Below are 22,897 nucleotides of genomic sequence, written 5' to 3' on the forward strand. Positions count from 1 at the left end.
TTTGAGTACTTAAGCAAGCTAAAAGATAAAGAGCTTACAGTAAAAATGATTGAAGAGGTACAAAAAGCTCTCGCTATAGGAAAAGTAAAGCTTGTCAAATTCATTGCTAAGTTGTCCCCTCAACTCAAGCATATTCTTTATTTATTTCGGAAACTTTGTACATTTTCTTTATTCATTAAAGATATCAAGAATAAAACTGATGCAATTGAGAAAGAGATCACCGATCTCTCAACTAAGTTGACCACTGAGCCTAATTCAGTTTAGAATTTTTATACAAAGCTTCAATAGCTCATGGCTCAACAGTTAGAACTCAGGAATGGAGAGCATAAAATCAGGATGGACATAATGACCCTTCAGACATTATTCCTTCCTCATCTCTCATCAGTACAGGAACAGGTCAACCGAGCTACACGCCTATCAACTACACAAGAGGGAAGCACTCTTGATGGCTTAATATCACTATTGGCTGATATTCAAGCACAAAATTCATTAATGGAAAGTGTAAAGGATTCACTCTCAGTCGCCCTCACTAACGCCCGAAACAAGTATAAATCTATTTTTGATCAGTTACCGCCTTCAGATGGAAATTAAGTTTTTGATGTTTGTCATAAAGGGGGAGTAATATTTTAATACTACATAGAGGGAGTAATACCAAACAAAGGGGGAGTAATACTATATTTGGAGAGTGATACAGTTTTGGTAACACAGTTTTGAGTATTGTACACAAGGGAAGTATACCAAGCAGAATATACAAAGCATTCAGAGCACACAAGCACATAATAGAACCGAACATGCAAAATTCAGAGTTATGTACAGAATAATGATAAGGGGAGTATATTTGCATATACTATTTCATTGACTATTGTATATATTGTCAAGTATAGTCATTTTGCAAAGTATATAGATTTTTTGAGTTATGACTTTGAAAGTAGTTTTTGTCAAACATCTCAACTAATGTCAAAAGGGGAGATTGTTACTACTTATCAAATTGCCATTAGTTTTTATATTCAAAGTCATACTATATATTCTAGTCAGTTAGTATTACCGAATCATGCAGTCGATACACACAGAGAAGTCGGTATGAACAATCTAGTCGGTTACAGAAGAAAGCAGTCACAAAACGTAGTATTCACTGAGATTTTTACCGAGTATTTTTTTATGGCTACTGAGCAGTAAAGTTAACTCACTGAGTTGATATTCACCGAGTGAAATGTATTATGAGATACATTGAACCTGGACATGCACATGAAAATGTGTTACAAAATCGAGGCACATCTAACTGTTATTACATTGGAAATTGCACTAGAAGATTGTGTATGATTGCAAGGTCAATCTAACCAATGAAATATTTTGTTTAGTTATTCATTCAAGGAATCTTGTTTGTAAGATTGAAGCAATGAATTATATCACCACTTTAAGAGATCTATTTATACAGCATGGGAAGAGAGTAAAATATGTGTGTGTATATATGAAGGAAGACTGTTACAGAGACACAGAGAGGTCACCGAGAAGGTTATCAGAGAATAGTCAAAGAACAGAGTAAACAGAAGGGTTTACCGAGTTACAATATGGGTTACCGAGGGTATGCTATAAGCAAGGTAATCTTATTCTGAGCACATAGAATCTGCTATAACATTTCAGATGTAAAGTTGCAGATATTTGTAATAATTTTATTGTAATATTGTGAAGTTGAAAGAGAAACCTTTAATAGGGTAAAAGACTCTAACCAAGTCTATAAATTGTAAATCCTCTAACCAGGTGCAGCATTTAGATTAATGTTGTAAAATCCTTTAGCAAGGTAGATCTAACAGATCTTGTTACTCCTAACAGGATAAGCTATCAGAAATAGCTAAATGTAGCTCTAATAGAGCAATATTTATTATTGCAGTAGTGAAGATGTGGGTGCCATCCCCACCATAGTTTTTCTCTCTAACCAAGAGTTTCTGCATGACCAAAATATATGGGTTATGGAGTGAATCATGTATGAGTGTTATCTATTTATTTTAACTTTATTTTATGTTATTGCAATATTATGTTTATGCATAACAGTAAGGTTATTATTGAAGAAAGGTTTTGGAGTACTGATTCACCCCTCCCCTCTTAGTACATTAGCTTTCAGCTCTAAATTTCTCCCTTTTTCCTTTTCCTTTTTACTTCCTTTTTCACATCAATATCACTCCCCCTTTGACATCAATGCCAGAAATCTGACAAAAATATCAAAGCAAAAACATAAACCATTGAATCACAAAGGTGACTACTCCCCCTGAGCAATAGCATACCCACATCACTGCTAGAATGAATAGTATCTCTGATAATGCATACCAGACTGATGCCAATCCACATCAATCAAGTCTCTACCGAAGGGGCAGAAACTCCCAATCTATCTCTCAGGTACTCAAATGATTCCTTGGGCAAAGGTTTAGTGAAAATATCTGCAATATGCTCTTTAGTGTTCACATAAACCAGTCTAATTTCATTTGCTTCCACCTTTTCCTTCAAAAAGTTATACTTGATAGATATGTGCTTTGTCTTAGAATGAAATACCAGATTCTTTGATATATCAATAGCAGTAGAGTTATCATAGTTAATAACTACTGGTGCATCACAATCCACCTTTACATCCTTCAACATTTGCTTCATCCACAAAACGTGTGTACAGTTAGTAGCAGCAGAAACATACTCAGCTTCAACAGTAGATAAAGAAGTACATGACTATTTCTTGTTGATCCATGAAACCAACTTCTTTCCAAAAAAGAAAGCTCCACCGGAATTACTTTTCTAGTCATCAACATCTCCAGCCCAATTAGCATCTGTATATGCATATAAAGTAAAGTTATCATCCGTAGGGTACCATAAACCATATTTTGATGTACCTTTTATGATTCTAAAAATCCTTTTCACCGCAATCTTATGATTTTCTCTAGGATCACTCTGAAATCTTGGAATAATACAAACAACATTCATAATGTCAGGCCTAGTTTGAGTCAAATAAAGAAGACCTTCAATCATATATTTGTATCTTGTAGGATTTATCTGTGCAAAAACATCTTTTCTTGTCAATTTCTCATTTGTAACCATAGGAGTACTTACCGGTTTAGAATCTCCCATACCAAATTTCTTCAACAATTTCTTATCATACTTAGTTTGACAGATGAAAATACCTTTATCAATCTCAGTAATCTGCAAACCTATGAAAAAATTCATCTCACCAATCATAGACATCTCAAATTCTGGAGTGCCCCTACCCTAGTCAGTTTTGTAAAACCAGTTTGACCTTGGTTGACTTTTTATGTGGCGTTCTTGAATGGTTGATTTACCCTGATGTAATGTTGTAGTCAAATATTATGATTATTGTGTGTACCTGTTAACGTGCTTTTATGTCGATTCTTATGTAAGTTTAATTGTTTCCCTGATTCTTGTTATTGATCTCGAGCTAACACCTTCATTATATGTGTGTGTGTGTGTGACTCTTGGTTGCGGGAGATTGCAGGTACAGTACCGCCGTGGTGCAAGGTTCATCTTCACCTAGATTTGCAGGGTTGAGTATACCTCTTTTGCCCTTAGAATTTGGGTTAGGTGGTCGTAAAACCCTCATTTTACCCTAGTCATGCTCAAGTGAGCGTCACCTGTGGTCCATTAGTTTCCCTTTTCATTTGGGTTTGCGGGTCGTATATTTGGTTGGCTTTCTTGGGTTGTGTGCCTTGCGTGTGGTGAAAATTGAGTATTTTATCCTAAGTATTTAATCTGATTTAATGTGTTCATTTACGCATTAGTAATTGAGGAATTTAAAATAAATAGGTTTCTTTTATGTGATTAATCATTAATTAAAAAGATCGCTCTATTTATGTTTGTAGCAGGTTTAAGTATTTAATTCGATTTAAGGTCTTCATTTACGCATTAGTAATTGAGGAATTAAAATAAATAGGTTATTTTATGTGATTAATCATTAATTAAAAAAGATCGCTCTATTTATGTTGTAGCAAGTTTAATATAATGCTTAATTTAAAATCATGAATTTATTTAGTTTATGCATTTTGAAAAGGGAAGATTTAAAGTTATTCGAAATAGAAATAATTTAATCCCTTTTTTCTTTTTGAAATAGAAAGGATAATTTTAATTATTTAAGAAAATCAATTTTTATTAGAAAAGCAAGTTTAATTTATATATATATTTGATATAGTGTGAAAGATTGATTTTGGGAATTTAATTTAATTAAAATATTTTACCCTCATCAATATTGCGAAATATAAATGTTAGCTTTGTTAATATTGAGAAAATCAAAATTAAATGAGAGAGAAGCATTTTAATTTTAATTGGAAAAGCAAGTTAGATTATTTGAATAGTTGAAAAGAATGATTTTTTTCATTTTTTTATTTAAAAAGTGTTTAAATTCGAAATTAGGAGATTGGGTCAAATTTTATTCCATTTAACCTAGGTTGGAAAATATTTTTGGGGTTGTTGATTTTTTGGGGGAAAAATATTTTTGGATGGAGAAAATTGGGGATTTTGGGAAGGAAGGATTTCTACAGCTGGAGGTTGGGCTCTTCTTCAAAATCTTTCCAGGAATGCTAAAAGATGTAGGATTCTTGTTGACCTTTTTATTTCGTTGTTAAATCAAAAATTGTGTTTGGTTGTTCTTCATGAAATTCTTGTTTAAAAATCCATGAATGTTCTCAAATTTGAGTTTTAGCTTTGGAAAAAAAAAATTGGTTTGCATTGTTTTGTATTGTGAAAATATTGTTAAATTAGCTGGATTTCATGCTTGTAGATTAAGTAGATTCACTAATTCTACCCTGAGAGGGGGTTATGCTGGCAAAATTTTGCCAGAATGGGTTGCCTGGGAATGAAAATGTTTGTTTAAGATTGGTTGAATGCATTCTCTATTTGTCTCAGAAAATTTTTGAGTCTATTTTTTGGGGGGTTTTGTTTCAGATTATCGAAATGCATTCATATGTCTAAGGGCTTGATAATGAGATTTATTTCTCAGAGATTTCTGAGTCTGAGACTACAAATTGGGGTTTTTAGTTATTTTTATTTTATGGGTTTGTTGATTTAGTTTTAAAATCAATTTTGGTATTCTTGGTCTTTCTGGAAAAAGAATTATTTTTTTTAAGTCTCTATGAGACTGGTTTTCTTTTTTGGTTGTGTATTTCATAGTAAATAAAATTTAAAAAAATAAATAAATAAATAATAAAAAAAAAACATATTATAACCCACGTGGTGGGGAATAAACCCCCACCACGGGGAGGTAGCACGCTACCAAGGGTAGCGGCTGCTACCATTTGGTAGCAGCGCTACCAATGGTAGCCGCTTGCTACCATTTGGTAGCAGTGCTACCAAAGGTAGCATGAGCTACCAAGGGAGCCCACGTGGATACCCCCCCCCCTCCTTTATTGCATTTTGGAATTTATCATTTTTTTACATATATATTTTTTCATTTGCAAAAAAAAAAATATAATATGTTAAATTAATGTGGGTTGTTAAAATGTTTAATTTTTTAATTAAGTTTAATTAATATATTTTATTATTATATATTAATTATTAATTATTAATTAATATATATGTTAATCGTGATAATTTATATATTAATACTTAATTTATTAATTTGTTATTAATTATTAATTGTTTATATTTTATTAATCGTGGATTAATAAATATATAGTAATTAATATTTAATTTTGGTATATTTTTATATATGCGTAAGGAAATAATTGTTAAGTTGGGAATGGCCTATCTTTATTTGGGTTCCTTATATGTGTATGTTTCCTTGATCTATATAGTGTAACTGGCCTCTGGAGAAGATGAATTTAGAAAGATTATTTTTGAGCCAGTATGACCATGATGTTTCATTTAGAGATTAAATAGCATATTTATTCGGTTAATGTTTATTTAATTATATTCATGTGAACTTGGTTTTAAAAACTCGCAATGATGTAATTATGTTATGTGTAGATGCAACGAGCTTAGTGAGTTAGAAAACCAAGAACAACCTATACCTAGATGAGGTAGATAACTACAATCTAACTTAGATCATTTAGAAAACTTGATCGACATTTGGTGTTTAAATCAATATGGGAAAAGATTGCCTCTATCGGTTAATGCCTATGCAAGTTTAATTTCTATATTCGCTTTTGCTTAAGTAACGGCAAGACTTGATATGGTTGTTTGAACCCTTTCGTTTGGTTGATTTGGGGTACCTAGTTATATCAATGGTCTCTAGTTTGGTTGTTGCCTTGTGATGATGTTATAACTGGTCTTGTCCTTTATGCGGGAGTAGTGTGTTGATTTGTGGTTGACCATAGTTGGTCAGGTCTCTAGTAAGAGTACCGTCAGGCAGTGGACCTTTGTATTTGCTTTTTATATGTTCAGTTGGATCCATTTCTATGTAGGGATCATTTATGTTTTTACTGACCAATGTGGTCGTTTGTATATTGGTTATGTTCGCCTTGATGGCAGGATTGTAAATAATGTGAACCTTATGTATCCTTAACTTATTTAAATGATTAGAGGGGTCTTGTAGTTGAGCAGACCCGGAGATGTAGCCCTTTAGGGGTGAACTCCAATATCAATTCGGTGTTATGTGATGCTTTTGTTCTTATGTTTCATGTTTAGTGTTAGCATGTATGGATGGCATTTTGATAGAATGTATAAGTGGATTAGATGAAATTAATCGTAAATGCATGTATGCAGTTGTCTTAATTAAATGTAGGAATGTGGATCATGAAAGGATGTAGATTTGAATAATAGAATGTAATCAATTTCAATTATCAATAATACAATAAGTATGCAAGGAAAGAACTCACTAGGTTATGATGAAATTAAAGCATGTAATGAAATTAGATGCATGGTATATGGTTAAGGAAAAGTTTTGAATGAAATGATTGGATAATCATTGTTGGATGAACTCGTCATATTACCTAAATCGTAATTCAAATGGATGAACTCATTTAGTTACTTACATTTTAGCCTTGATAAATGAACTCCATCATAATAGCTATATTATAACTAAAATGGATGAACTCATTTAGTTATTTACATTTTAATCTTAATAAATGAACTTCGTCATATTAGCTTTATTTTAACTATAATGGATGTACTCATCAAGTTATCTATATTTTAACCCTAATGGACGAACTTCATTATGTTATTTACATTTTAACCTTAATATGTGAACTTCGTCTTATTAGCTATATTTTAGCTATAATGGATGAACTCGTCATGTTATCTAATTTTAACTCTAATGGATAAACTTCATTAAGTTACCTATATTTTAACTCTAATGGATGAACCTCCACATGTTATCTATGTTTTAACTTTAATGGGTAAATTTCCTCATGTTAGCCTCATCTTCAACCTTAATGGATGAACGCGTCCTATTATCTATAATTTTAATTTACTGAACAAATTATATCCATGTTTTAAGTAATAACATGTAATTAAGATAACTTGCTTAATTGGATCAAATGTCACGAGTTGAGTTAGGTGTTAAGTTACGTAATCACGTTAGGAAACTCCTTAGGTTTGTTTAGTCTTCCATTGTGTTATCGAAGCTTTAGATAACTCAATGTATCTTAATGTTGTGTCTTATTTTTTTTTTAAATATTTGCACTCCATTTGTGTGTTTTAGCTTTATCCCTTCGGGGTTTCCTGGCGAGACATTACAAATTCTTTCTCTATATTCTTAGCAAATTATATGCATAATTTATCTTCACCTCCAAAAATAATGTCATCAACAAATACTTCAATAATTAGTATATCATCATAAGTGATCTTATAATATAAATTATTGTCAGCACTACCCTTAGTAAAACCAAGCTTCAAAAGATATTTATCCAACCTTGCATACCAAGCTTTGGGTGCTTGTTTCAATCCATATAAAGCTTTCCTTAACCTACAAACCATATTTGTATCATCTGATAGTGAAAAATCATCAGGTTGCTCAATATAAACTTCTTCATCAAGATCCCCATTCAAAAATGCACACTTAACATCCATCTGATAAACCTTGTAGCTCTTATGAGCAGCATAGGCAAGAAATAATCGTACATCTTCAATCCTAGCTACAGGTGCAAAAGTCTCCATAATCAATTCCTTCCTTCTAATAATATCGTTTACAAACCAATCTAGCCTTATTTCTTATAACTTGACCATCTCATTCAATTTATTCCTAAAAAGCCATTTAGTTCCAATAACATTTTTATTTTTAGGCCGGGGAACCAAAGTCCATGTGTTATTTTTCTCAATCTGATCTAATTCTTCTTTCATAGCTTTCAACCAATATTCATCTTTACATGCCTCAATTACTGATGTCAATTCAACTTGTGAAATATAACATACCTCATTAGTTGGAAGTCTTCTTCTTGTCATCACTCCATTGTTCTTATCCCCAATGATCTGATCTTCTAAATGATTCAATCTCACATACCTAGGAGTCCTTTGGCTCATTGTTTCTCTTCCCTGATCTTCAGTTACTGTAGAATTATCTGATATTGTAAAAGTAACTAGTTCAACACTCTATTCCAATAAAGGTGCTACCAGTTCAGATATAATCATTTCCACTGCCACCTCCTTCTCATAAACTCTTATTTGACTTCTATTTAGCTCATCTACTTTGACATTAGCACTGTCCACAATTCTCTGCAAGCTCTTGTTATCACAATTATATGCTTTGCTTTCATTAGAATCACCAAGAAATATGCCTTCATCACATCTAGGATCAAATTTCCTAATGATATCATCTCTCTTGATATAACATTTACTACCAAAAATTCTGAAATCCTTAACTATAGGTGTATTGCCAAACCATAATTCATAAGGTGTCTTACCAGTTTCTCCTTTGATATGTACTCTATTTAATATATAAACTGTAGACACCTAAAAATGTCTCATTGATCATGTACTAATTATTCGTCTAATTGATTAAATAATTCTTTAATTATTTAATTAAGTTAATTAATATTATTCTTCTAATTTCATATGTCCTCATAATCTTACTAGTTATTCTATTTTTTATTTCTATCATCATTTAATCATTTTAACCATTTTCTAAATGTTAATTTAAATATTTATTATTTAATTAATTATGGTTAATTCCCCAATTTAAATAATCTTTATTATTTAAATAAATTAATTCTCAATTTCTATTTTCTATTTCTTTCATCATTTAATCATTTTAACCATTTTCTAAATGTTAATTAAATATTTATTATTTAATTAATTATGGTTAATTCCCCAATTTAAATAATCTTTATTATTTAAATAAATTAATTCTCAATTTCTATTTTCTATTTCTTTCATCATTTAATCATTTTAATTATTTTCTAAATATTAATTAAATATTTATTATTTAATTAATTATGGTTAATTCCCCAATTTAAATAATCTTTATTATTTAAATAAACTAATTATTCTATTTCTTATTCTTTCATCATTTAATCATTTTAATTATTTTCTAAATATTAATTAAATATTTATTATTTAATTAATTATGATTAATTTACCAATTTAAATCATCTTTATTATTTAAATAAATTACTAATTATTCAATTTCTATCTCCAATCATCTAATCATTCAACTCTCTTCTAAATATTAATTAAATATTTATTATTTAATTATTTATTATTTAATTCCTTTAATTTAAATAATCTTTATTATTTAATTAAAGTCCATTTCTACATAATTAAATAGTTTCTTTAAATTATTTAATTAGCTAATTAATTCTTCCATTTCCAAATCCCCAAATTATAATTTCATTTAATTTCATATTCTTCTAATTTCTTCCAAATTCAAACACATGTGCATGATTTCAAAAACCAAATTGAAAATCAAAGTTAAGTTCTAAATATATTCAAATGCTATATTATTTGAATAAATCTCATGCAAAGATTAAATTCAAAATCTAAATCTAAATGCAAGCACATGCTAAATTAATTAATTAAATCAATTATCTCTCCAACTTCTATTTCAATCTTTCAGTTAGCTTTTTTTAAATTAAGCTCTCTATGTCATCCTCTTTATTTCCACCAATCATTCTTTTTCTTCCTTTAGACAGCTTTTTCTCAATCAATTGACTCAATTAATTTATTCAATCTATTGAGTTTTACTCCTACAATCAGCAGTTCAACTGTCAATTTTCATTTGAGCTCACCTCAGTTCACACCTCTTGATCAATTTGTTCCACCTTTCAATCAATCCTCTTCAATTTTCTATAAATTGAGCATCCAATCTCCATTTTCAATCCTCCTCAATCTTAGATAATTTCTCAGAATCACGAACTTTGAATCTTTGTGTCACTTGCAGGTTACCAGCGCAATATCTAAGAGCCATCATACCATGAAGAGGAGAAGAAAAATGGAAGCAATATGCAAATATTGGAATAGGGAGTTTTATTTGAATTGATTTATAATTCCTATTTTATTTGATCTTGCATTATTTTATTGTATTGTTTATTAAATTCTGATTAGGAAAGGGACTCGTGATTTCCCTTGTTTCTAATTGATTACTTTGCTAATAGAAGAATGAATTTTGCATCCCACATTTTGGTGAACCCGACGTGAACTAACAACAATTTAACCTTTTTTTCTGTGTTCTGTGTGATTTTTGCAGATTGTGCGAATTTTTTCATTTTTTGTAGGTTTTGCATGGATTTCAAAGTGGATCTCATCATCACACAATCGCGTTTACAGAATCACACACTCACATAGACAGATTTACTCATTCATGTAGACACCAATAGGCATTCATAGTTTTTCATTTTCTAGTTTGAGTCACGCATTCGCTAATATTTTCACGCAATCGCCCTCATATTTTTATGCATTCTGCTAAGTGTTACGCATTCACCTAGACATCATTACGCATTCACTCAGATATCATTACGCATTCACCCACACATCATTATGCATTCACCTACACATCATTATGCATTCACCCACATATCATTACGCATTCACCCACACATCATCACGCATTCATAGTTTTTAGTTTTGTAGGTTTTTGGTAAAAGTTTATGCTTTTGATAGGGTTCATTAATTGTCTGTTTATTTGTCACGCATTCGCCCTGTCATTTTTATGCATTCACTCTATTAGTTTCACGCATTCACTCTGTCAGATTTACGCATTCAGTCTGTCAGATTTATACATTCGATCTGTAAGTATCACGCATTCGCTCAGGTAGTATTATGCAATCACCTCTGTCAAGTTTTGAGTTTTTGTTTTTTGTTGGTTTAATTTTACTACTAATCTTCTGTTTGCAGCCTGTGGCGGATTCGCAGAGGGGATTAGATTAGTAATTTTGCATGCATCTTACACTTGGTTTTTGGTGCTTAAAATCAACAACAGTTAAAATTGACATGCATGGATAATCTCACACTTTGTTGTTGGTTCTTAAAATGAACATGGGCTAAAATTGACATGCATGCATCTTACACTTGGTTTTTAGTGCTTAAAATCAACAACAGTTAAAATTGACATGCATGGATAATCTCACACTTCGTTGTTGGTGCTTAAAATGAACATGGGCTAAAATTGACATGCATGCATCTTACACTTGGTTTTTGGTGCTTAAAAATTAACAAATGGTTAAAATTGACATGTATGCCTTCATTCTTAGATTTGGTGTTTAAAATTGACATGCACATGCGGATCTAACACCTAAATTTGGGCTATAAAATGAACGTGAATCAGGTTGCATTAGATTAAATCATTTTTTCATTTTCTTAAGGGAAAAGAACTTTTCATTGTGTCTGGGGTGGAACTACAATTGCACTAACTGACTTTCTACCCGCCATCGGGCTTTGGGGAGAAAGAAGGAAGTTGACAACGACATCCAAATTTTCTTTTATTCTACGTAGTGAGGGGTATCTTTGACTGGGGATTTCATCACCCCATAGAGGTACTTCGAATTGGGATGTGTTGGGGATATCATCTCTCCCAGCGTACTCTCAAGCGAGTTTTTTGAGCCGCTATATAAATATACTGGTCAGACAGCTAGAGTGTTGAGTGAATTTGACGTATGTGGGGGCCTTCCCTGCACCGATAAGCTCAACTAAAGCCTTAAGTGGCTTTCTCTAAGAATCCATTGTTGGATCGGGACCCCTCGAAACCTAATACTAAGAACCAAATTAGTTGCCAAAAATCCTACATTCAGTGGTTCCGAGAGTGCGGATCGTACCCCATAGATACCCCTCATGTACCTTACATTATGAGATAGAAATCCCTCGGTGATAAGATCTTCAAATCTTCAGGGTAAGAGAGACTAGCATGCCCAAGAAGTGTGTGTCGTGGAGTGGAGACAGTGCTACCAGACTCTCTATCTGTCCATCTTGTTTCGGTATTTTGCTGCAGGGGCCTCACTGAATGGTGTCCAATATCCAACCTAAGATTGTATTCCGTACTTTTTTATGTATCGTTGTGATAGACTAGCATTGAGTCAATCCCTTGGGCTATTTCAGGCCCTATCTCACGTATCTCCAATTTTTTTGAGATTGTATGAAAATTGAGTCAATCATCTATACATACCTACCAACCATTGTTCTCAGACTTGGAAAACTGCAAAACATTGTCCTACACATGAAGTTACCAAAAACAAAGTCCATTTTGAAACTGATTCTCAAAACGTCCTTACATACTTGTGACCATAGTCTTTTGCATAAAGTCCCATTTACGTCCTCATTATCATCCTATGTCTTTTGCATAGTCCCACTTACATCCTCATTATCATTCTATGTCTTTTGCATAGTCCCACTTACATCCTCATTATCATCCTATGTCTTTTGCATAGTCCCATTTACGTCCTCATTATCATTCTACGTCTTTTGCATAGTCCCACTTACGTCCTCATTATCATCCTAAGTCTTATGCATAGTCCCATTTATGTCCTCATTATCATCATAAGTCCTTGCATAAGTCCCCACCTATGTCCTCATTATCATCCTAAGTCCTTTCATAGTCCCCACTTACGTCCTCATTATCATCCTAAGTCCTTGCATAGGTCTTCATTTACGTCCTCATTATCATCCATACTCCATGCATAGTCCTTATATAGTCCTCATTATCATCCTAATATACGTCCTTGTCTAGACCTCATATACATCTATCTTAGTTCATCATCATTTGCATAATCATCTTAGAAATTCATACCCCAAACGTCCAAAACATAATCAAAGGATCGATCAAACTCAACCTCAACTCAAACAAGTTGGTCAAGTTCAATCAAACATTGTCACAATCAGAGAAATGGAGAAAATCTCTTACATGTTGTGATCTTAGGTCCAAACCAAACAAGCAAACATCATGAATTGTAATTATACATTTCGTAGGGAAGGTGGAGGATTAATCCTTTCCATTCCTATTCCATCTCCATCAATAGAAATATTAGCTCAACAAATCAAAAATTTGCAACAACAAGTGACAGACATGGCTAGTCCTGACAACCATAGGGGTTGGTTAGAAAACATGATGAGAGAAGTGATAGCCATGAGGGAATCAGTATCAAACCAACATTCTTATTCTTGTGAGACCATTCAAACATGCCAACCTTCATTCTTCAACAAAATCATTCCTACCTTAGTTCAACCAACATTAGAGTCATGTAAACCTTCTTTTTCTTTCAACCCACTACATCAATCATACCAATCACATCAACCCAACATTCAAACCTCTTTCAACCAAAATCAAACCCCATTCAACCAAAGTCCAAATCAAAATTCATATCAACCCAACATTCAAACCTCTTTCAACCAAAATCACACCCCATTCAACCAACTTCCAAATCAAAATTCATATCAACTCAACATTCAAACCTCGTTCAACCAAAATCAAACCCCATTCAACCAAAGTCCAAATCAAAATTCACACCAACCTAACATTCAAACCTCTTTCAACCAAAATCAAACCCCCTTCAACCAAAGTCCAAATCAAAATTCATTCAACAAAAATCAAACCTCTTTCACCCAAAATAATACTCCTTTCAACCAAATCCCAAATCAACCATATCTATCCACCATTTCATCATCCCCTGAAATCACACAAGAACAATCCATGTCATCTCTATCTAATAACACAACCTCCCAATCATTAATCATCATACAAATCCAATCTAATTCAAGTCATGATTCAGAGAATCTCATTTGAAATCCTTCTTCATTAGGTCAAAAGGTTGAAACATTCCAAGAATCTCCCATGAATATCCAAACTCCTTCCCCATGTCAAGATGATGATCCAAAATCAGAAAAAATGGACCTTGAAACAAATCAAGATCAAGAACAACCACTTCCATCTAAGCCAATTTTTGATCAAGATCCCACTGACCAAAAATCTTATGATGATCCCCTTGCTCTTTTTTATTCCATTCATAATAACACCCTTCAATCTCAAGATCATAGTGTCCTTTCAAGTCCCATTCAACATCCACCTCCTAAACAAGTTCAAGACATCCCTTCCATCCTTCATAATAATCCTTTTCCAAGACAAGATCAAAGCATACCTTTACCTTCATGTCCTAAACAAGATCCCATTATTTCTCCAAAACCTAATCAAGATCTCTCCATCCCTTCATCTCCATGTCATAATCCTCCATGTTCTTCACAAGATTTCCTCTCAAATAAACTTTTCATTTCTCCTCATGATCCCAATCCCTCTACACAAGTTGTTCATGAACCCCTTATTAATGAAATCACCAATCTAGATCATACTACATAGAACAACTTGTCAACAATTGTTTCATCATCTTGTTCAAGCACAATCGTAACACCAGTTAATGAGATCAACACCTGGTTGACTTCATCATCCTCTTCAAGTGCATCAATAAAAACAGGCATAACACTTGCTCATGTCATAACTTTGAAACCAATTTGTCTCATACACCTGCACTTGAAAGACCAGGGGCAAGAGAATCTACCACGGTTGGATTGCTTTGAAAATGATAACACTATAGGTGAATTCAGGGGTTCTAGAGCTGGATTTCCCTCTAATGTTCCACAAAATCCAAAAACTAAAGAAATCAACATTGGAGATGTTGAACGTGTACACTTAGTTGAGTCCTTATATACTATTAGAAAACACATCTTTATTTGATTCTTCAAACAAAGACCAATGAACTACCTACACAAATATTATACCTAAAGGCTGGGCTAGTTTGGGTTTTACTTTCCGTATTTCATATCATATCATTCAAAACATTGCATTACATATAGTTTCTTTTTCAAGCTCATCATATTCACAGATTTCATGGCATATAGTTTCTGTATTTTCATATAACAGCATCAATAAAACAAGGTAACTGTCAAGATTATCATTTGTTTGCATTTAAGAGAAGTAAGGGTCATCTCCTTTCTTAGATATTCAGACATGAAGTCTTTGAGATCCTAAGGTCATTCATTTTCAACATTACCCTGTGATGATGCTTTAATTATGGTTGGGTAGTGGTTTCACTATTTGAGACTTGTTAACCTACAATTTATCAATTGCTATATCTCAAACACAATAAATCTCTAATTCATTCTAGACACCTAGTTGATCATATGACTAGTGAAAAATCTAAAATTCTACTTCAGCGCCGCTATAATTGTCACACCTAAGTAGGTTTCATTACTTACAAGTCAAGGCAAGAAAATAAAAATAAAAAGAGCTATGCCAAATATCCATCTAAAGGCAAAAAGAGCAATGATATATAACTAAAATATCATGTATACAAATGCGATAAAAAATCTTGACTATGGGAACATGCAAGTAACTCCATCAAGGCTATGAACGCCTACTGGAAATGGAGCAATATTTGAGAAATTATAGTCTATAACCTCATCAGAGCTCTCAAGGCTTGCTGGCAGCGAGGCTCTATTCGGGATGCTTTTGAAGTTAGAATAATCCATGTAGCTAGTCATATAGGATGCTAAGGATCTTTAGTGAACACAAGAGCAGGAATTAACTCATTTGCACACACATGGGCAAAAGAAGATCAAAATTTCAAGAACCAATGGGGAAGTTTTCCGCGTCTCCATTTATAAATCCTAGTCACTATGTGTGTTGAGATGAATGTTCTGAAGAGCCTTAGAGATCAATTGACCACTTATCTACAAAATGTTTTGCACCTTCATTTTCAATCGGTGTATTACAAATGCTAAATACAAAGACAGTCAACCTTGTTCGAATAGGAAATGCATCTTCATCCTGCACGTTGCATTCACATAGGTCATGTCAAAAAATTCATTTATCTCCACATACATTTTGCAAATCATCGTGTCATACAGGTCTGCACACTGGGGGCATAACTAAAAAAAATCCTAAAAAAATTGTATAAGTCCTGAAAAAATCCTTAAAAAATTGTATAAAGTCCTGAAAAAATCCAAAAAATCAGATAAAGTCCTGAAAAAATCCAAGAAAATCATATAAAGTCCTGAAAAAATATCCAAAACATTGAAAAACTCAAAATCCACAAAAATTGAAAACCACAAAATCCAAAAACATTGAAAAACTAAAAATACCCAAAAATATCCATATAATGTCTTGAAAAAATCAACCAAAAACATCTGCAAAACAATCCTTCAAAAAAAAATCAAAAAACATTCAAATACGATCCTGAAAAATCATCCAAAAACATTCAAATAGCAATCTACATAATCCAAAAACATCAAAAAACCTCTTTGAAAAGAACTCAAAATCGAAAATCAATCAATCAAAAAGCTTGCAATAACATGTCTTCTGAGAAACAAATACCCTAGAAGATATCGAGCAAACACTTCGCATGAAGTTAACAAAGGATATGACTATCCAATCAAACATCTGCAATCAACTGATCAAATTGTCTTATCAATCGTATCATATCCATATCAACGTGATCATTATCTTATCTTAAACAAAAGAGGATACACTCGAAATCAAACAAGTCAGTCTTAAATGGGGTCCGCAACTTTATGAGATCAGACATTATCAACTATCACATCAAGCAACTGAGAACGAAGGCACAAGATCAGTATAGCTGCTAAATTTTGTCCGGGTCAGTCTTTATCTTTTATCATTTGGCAACAGATTATGTTCCTATGCTACTCAAGGATGTCCACAAGTGACTAGAGGAGCCATGATGGGCATTATCTTTTTCTTTGTTTGCTGCTTGTCTGCTATGTGTTTGTTTCTTCAATGAGATATCTTACATCTTGGTTCCTTATACCCTGATGTGCTAAGCTTCATTGTTCAATAATAAGGCTCAGTGATGAATATATATTGATGCAATAAAATATGTGACACAGGTTCATGATTCTTTCAATTTCATTCTCATTATCATCTCATATGTTTATTGCTAGTTTACTGATTCTTTTCTCATCATCTCTTTCTAAATCATTTTCTATCGTCTAACATTATTCTATTTCATCAATCTATTCTCTCATATTCTATCTCAATATCATCTTCACATCACCTATCTCTATCTCTAATCAACTAACCATTCTTCTATCTTTAATCTCACATTCTTTTTTTTTTTCGAGAGATCATTCATGTCTTTAATGCACAAACAATCTCTCGAGGGGGCATTACACCCTAAATGTCATCGGGGCATACTGGGGCAATTTTTTGTTTTCTTTGAAACAACGTCATTTCGACATTGTCTCAAAGAGGGGCAAATGTAGACACCTAAAAATGTCTCATTGATCATGTACTAATTATTCGTCTAATTGATTAAATAATTCTTTAATTATTTAATTAAGTTAATTAATCTTATTCTTCTAATTTCATATTTCCTCATAATCGTACTAGTTATTCTATTTTTTATTTCTATCATCATTTAATCATTTTAACCATTTTATAAATGTTAATTAAATATTTATTATTTAATTAATTATGGTTAATTCCCCAATTTAAATAATCTTTATTATTTAAATAAATTAATTCTCAATTTCTATTTTCTATTTCTTTCATCATTTAATCATTTTAACCATTTTCTAAATGTTAATTAAATATTTATTATTTAATTAATTATGGTTAATTCCCCAATTGAAATAATCTTTATTATTTAAATAAATTAATTCTCAATTTCTATCATCATTTAATCATTTTAATTATTTTCTAAATATTAATTAAATATTTATTATTTAATTAATTATGGTTAATTCCCCAATTTAAATAATCTTTATTATTTAAATAAACTAATTATTCTATTTCTTATTCTTTCATCATTTAATCATTTTAATTATTTTCTAAATATTAATTAAATATTTATTATTTAATTAATTATGATTAATTTACCAATTTAAATAATCTTTGTTATTTAAATAAATTACTAATTATTCAATTTCTATCTCCAATCATCTAATCATTCAACTCTCTTCTAAATATTAATTAAATATTTATTATTTAATTATTTATGATTTAATTCCTTTAATTTAAATAATCTTTATTATTTAATTAAAGTACATTTCTACATAATTAAATAGTTTCTTTAAATTATTTAATTAGCTAGTTAATTCTTCCATTTCCAAATCCCCAAATTCTATTTTCATTTAATTTCATATTCTTCTAATTTCTTCCAAATTCAAACACATGTGCATGATTTCAAAAACCAAATTGAAAATCAAGGTTAAGTTCTAAATATATTCAAATGCTATATTAATTGAATAAATCTCATGCAAAGATTAAATTGAAAATCTAAATCTAAATGCAAGCACATGCTAAATTAATTAATTAAATCAATTATCTCTCCAACTTCTATTTCAATCTTTCAGTTAGCTTTTTCTAAATTAAGCTCTTTGTGTCATCCTCTTTATTTCCACCAATCATTCTTTTTCTTCCTACAATCAGCAGTTCAACTATCAACTTTCATTTGAGCTCACCTCAGTTCACACCTCTTGATCAATATGTTCCACCTTTCAATCAATCCTCTTCAATTTTCTATAAATTGAGCATCAAATCTCCATTTTCAATCCTCCTCAATCTTGGACAATTTCTTGGAATCATGAACTTTGAATCTTTGTGTCACTTGCAAGTTACCAGTGCAATATCTGAGAGCCATCATACCACGAAGAGGAGAAGAGCAATGGAAGCTATATGCAAATCTTGGAATAGGGAGTTTTATTTGAATTGATTTATAATTCCTATTTTATTTGATCTTGCATTATTTCATTGTATTGCTTGTTAAATTCTGATTAGGAAAGGGACTCGTGATTTCCCTTGTTTCTCATTGATTACTTTGCTAATAGAAGAATGAATTTTGTATCCCACATAAACCGTTGTGCTCACTTATTCTCTCTAGTAGATATGAGGTAGACTAGCTTCCACCATTATTGTTCGAGTAGCATCCAAGATAGTTATGTTCTTCCTTTCCACAACTCCATTCTGTTGAGGTGTCTGGGTAATAGAAAATTGTCTTCTTATACCATGCTTCTTACAAAAGTTATTAAATTCACCGGATGTGAATTCTCCACCATGATCTGACCTCAAAAATTTGATCTTCAATCCTATCTCAGTTTCCACTTTAGCCTTAAAGATTTTAAACTTTTCAAATGCTTCAGATTTTTCTTTTAGAAAAGTAACCGACATCATTCTAGAATAATCATTAATGATTAGCATGAAATATCTATCACCTTGAAAACTTTTAACTCTAGAAGGGCAACACAAATTAGTATGAATAAGATCAAGAACATCATTTGAATTATCTTGTATACTCCTAAAAGATGTTCTAATCTATTTACCCATTTGACATTCTTTACATACCGGATTATAGGGCTTTATAATATTAGGTATATCCCTAACTGCCTTAGTTGAACTGATCTTTACAATGCAATCAAAATTCACATGATGCAGTCTTTTATGCCATAGCCAACTCTCATCAATCTATGTTATCAAACATGTCTTCTAACCGGAGTTCAAATGAAATATATTACCTTTTGTCTGGGTACCGGTTGCAATCTCCAAACCAGATCTGTTAATGATTTTTTATTTTCCATCCTTGAACTATAATTGAAATCCCTTATCCACTAATTGTCCTACACTCAAAATATTATACCTTAAACCTTCAACATAATAAACATTGTCAGTATTGTTCTTACCATCCACTGATATAGTTCATTTTCCTTTCATCATACATGCTTTGTCATCTCCAAATCTAACTAGATCGCCATTAAATTCTTGCAAAGATAGAAACTTCCCTTTATCTCCAGCCATATGATGTGAACAACCACTGTCAATTACCCATTCATCCTTGTCTTTAATTTTAGCAGCAAGTGCCTTCTCTTTAGGTACATTCTCTTCCAGTGCCAGATCATCTTCCTTGATAGGTAGGAATGCGCATTCCTTCCCATTGCCGGAACCACTAGTAGAATATTTTGTCATTTCATCATCAGAATCAATAATGCCTTCCTCATCTGCTATGTAGCATGATTTGTCTTTGTTTTTCCTATACTTATACTTGTTATGATATCTAAGGTTAGGCTTAAATGATCTTCTAACTCTTTCTTTAAATCTTGAATTCCTTTCAAGACATCTAGATGCAAAATGACCAATCTTATTACATGTACAACATTTAAAAGGTGCTTTTCCTTCATACTTACTTCCTACCTGTCCTTTAGGTACTCTTCTAGCAAATAGTGCTTCAAGTTGCTCAAGCTCATCATCTTCTCTCTTCATATCTTCCAATTCCTTTGCATACAAATCTTTCCAATCTTGCTTACTAGTTGCAGATGTAGATGCATGAAAAGCAGGTTCAGTCTTCACAACTCCAAAAGGTCCAAATTCATCAAGCTCAAAAGAAGATAGTTTCCCAACCAAAGTATCTTTGTTGATAGATGTATTAGCCATTGTTCTCAAATCATTAATAGCAGTATCCTTTATTTTGTAAGCCAGTGGTAGGGCTCTCAAAACTTTAGAAACAATTTCATCTTCACTCATAGTTCCACCACAACATTGAATTCCCATAACAATCTCATTTACCCTTTCCATGAATGCAGTATTCCTTTCATCTTCTTCCATCTTTAGATTTTCATATCTCACCCGATAACCATCAAGTTTAGCAATCTTTACTGTAGGGTCACCTTTATTAAGAGTCTCCAACTTATCCCATATAGCCTTTCCAGATGATTTGTCGATTAATCCCATTATTTGTTGATCAGAAAGTGCACACAAGAGGGCTTCTCTTACTCTACAATCATTCTCAATCTCCTTATCCAGGTTTGCCAGAGGAGGATTGCCAGATCTTGGATTATAAGGTGTGACGCCATTCTGTGTGATCATTCAAATCTCCTTGCCAAGACATCTCAGATGAGTCTCCATCTGAATCTTCCGTATAGTGTAATTTGTTCCATCAAGCCTAGGAATATCTCTCTGAAAGATAGCTCCAGATGAACTGGATGAACTTGAACTATTAGTCGCCATAGGATCTTCCTCAAGTGGTTAAGCTTTCTGCAGAGAGGACCAAATCTCTTATACCAATTATTAGATCGTTCAAATACCTGGAAGACAACTAAGATGGGGGGTGAATCAGTTGTCACAGATTACCAGAATCATTAGCAATTAAAAATTTAATACCGGAACCCAAAACATTAATACTGGAATAGCAGTTAAACCAATTAAGCATAAACAATAATCACAGAATAAATAACATCCACATAACACAAATATTTATACATGGAAAACCCAGTAAAGGGAAAAACCACAGTGGGAAGCCTACCCACAGTCAGATAATACTTTTGCATTAAGTATGTGAATTACACTTGAGGGGCCTACACTTGAAGGAAGGCCACCAACCTAGAGTGCACTTCTCATCACAAAAGGAGTCTCACTGACTACATACAAATCCATACTACAATCTGGAGAAGTGTTGAACTACAAAAGATAGCATCTCCTATGCCTGAGTATAGTTCCAATTAAGCTCAATGCTGAAGGACTAAATCCTCTTACATAAACCCAATTCGATCTCCAATGATTGACCAAATCCTCTACCTAAATCATATTACATTATTCACACATTACATTCCCTTCCCATTCCTATGATCTCTACTATATATGATCTACAATGAGATATTACATCTATATATACAAACCCTTGACCATAAACAAATAGGTAGGCCACCAGATAATAAACCAATTACATAATTACAAATCATGTCAACCTTAGACAAAACAAATAATATCCAACACATAAGTCATCCTGGAAATGTATCAAGAGGTCCAATCCACACTCTTCATTAAACCGGTCCATAACCTAGACCAACCGGGACCCAGTATAGGTCCACACACTACAGCAATTATCTCAATCTGCAAAGTCTCGAACATGATCACCAACAACATCCTAAAACTCCACCAAAAGCTGCACCAAAACCAATTATGCAATTCATCACAGATCTTCATCAAAAGCTCTATCGGTGAAACCCTTGCCAGAACCAGAAACCAAGCTTCTAAGCAAATAGGATAGCATCTGAACACCAAACCAAAACCAACTTACTGAATATGAACATGAGTATCATAAAAATCCAATTCCATAACCAAATCATACCAGAGCCTACCTGATCATGTCGAATCCAAATCAACCAGAAACCACTCAACCTACTGGGACCAGAAAGGTGTCGGTAAAGAATCCAAATAGCTACTGTTGGAATTAATGAAAAACATCAATGCAACACATAATCAATTCCACCAAATGTCCAGCATATTAATGTTGGATATATACTAGAAGAAAGAAGTTTAGTTCAGTCAGCATCAAGAAAGGTGACCCATGTCATTCTTGAAAAGTCATCAATGAATAGCATGAAGTATCTTTCACCAGCTAAAGCTCTTGTTTTGGTTGGTCCACATAGATCAATATGCACAATTTATAAGGGCCTTGAGGTATTATTATCTTTGGTCTTGAAGGACACCTTAGTCTACTTACCTCTTAAACATTCATCACAAAAGGTACTTGTCAGCTTGATGATCTGCAGT

Source organism: Cryptomeria japonica, chromosome 5, assembly GCF_030272615.1.
Source record: "Cryptomeria japonica chromosome 5, Sugi_1.0, whole genome shotgun sequence".
NCBI lineage: Eukaryota > Viridiplantae > Streptophyta > Pinopsida > Cupressales > Cupressaceae > Cryptomeria > Cryptomeria japonica.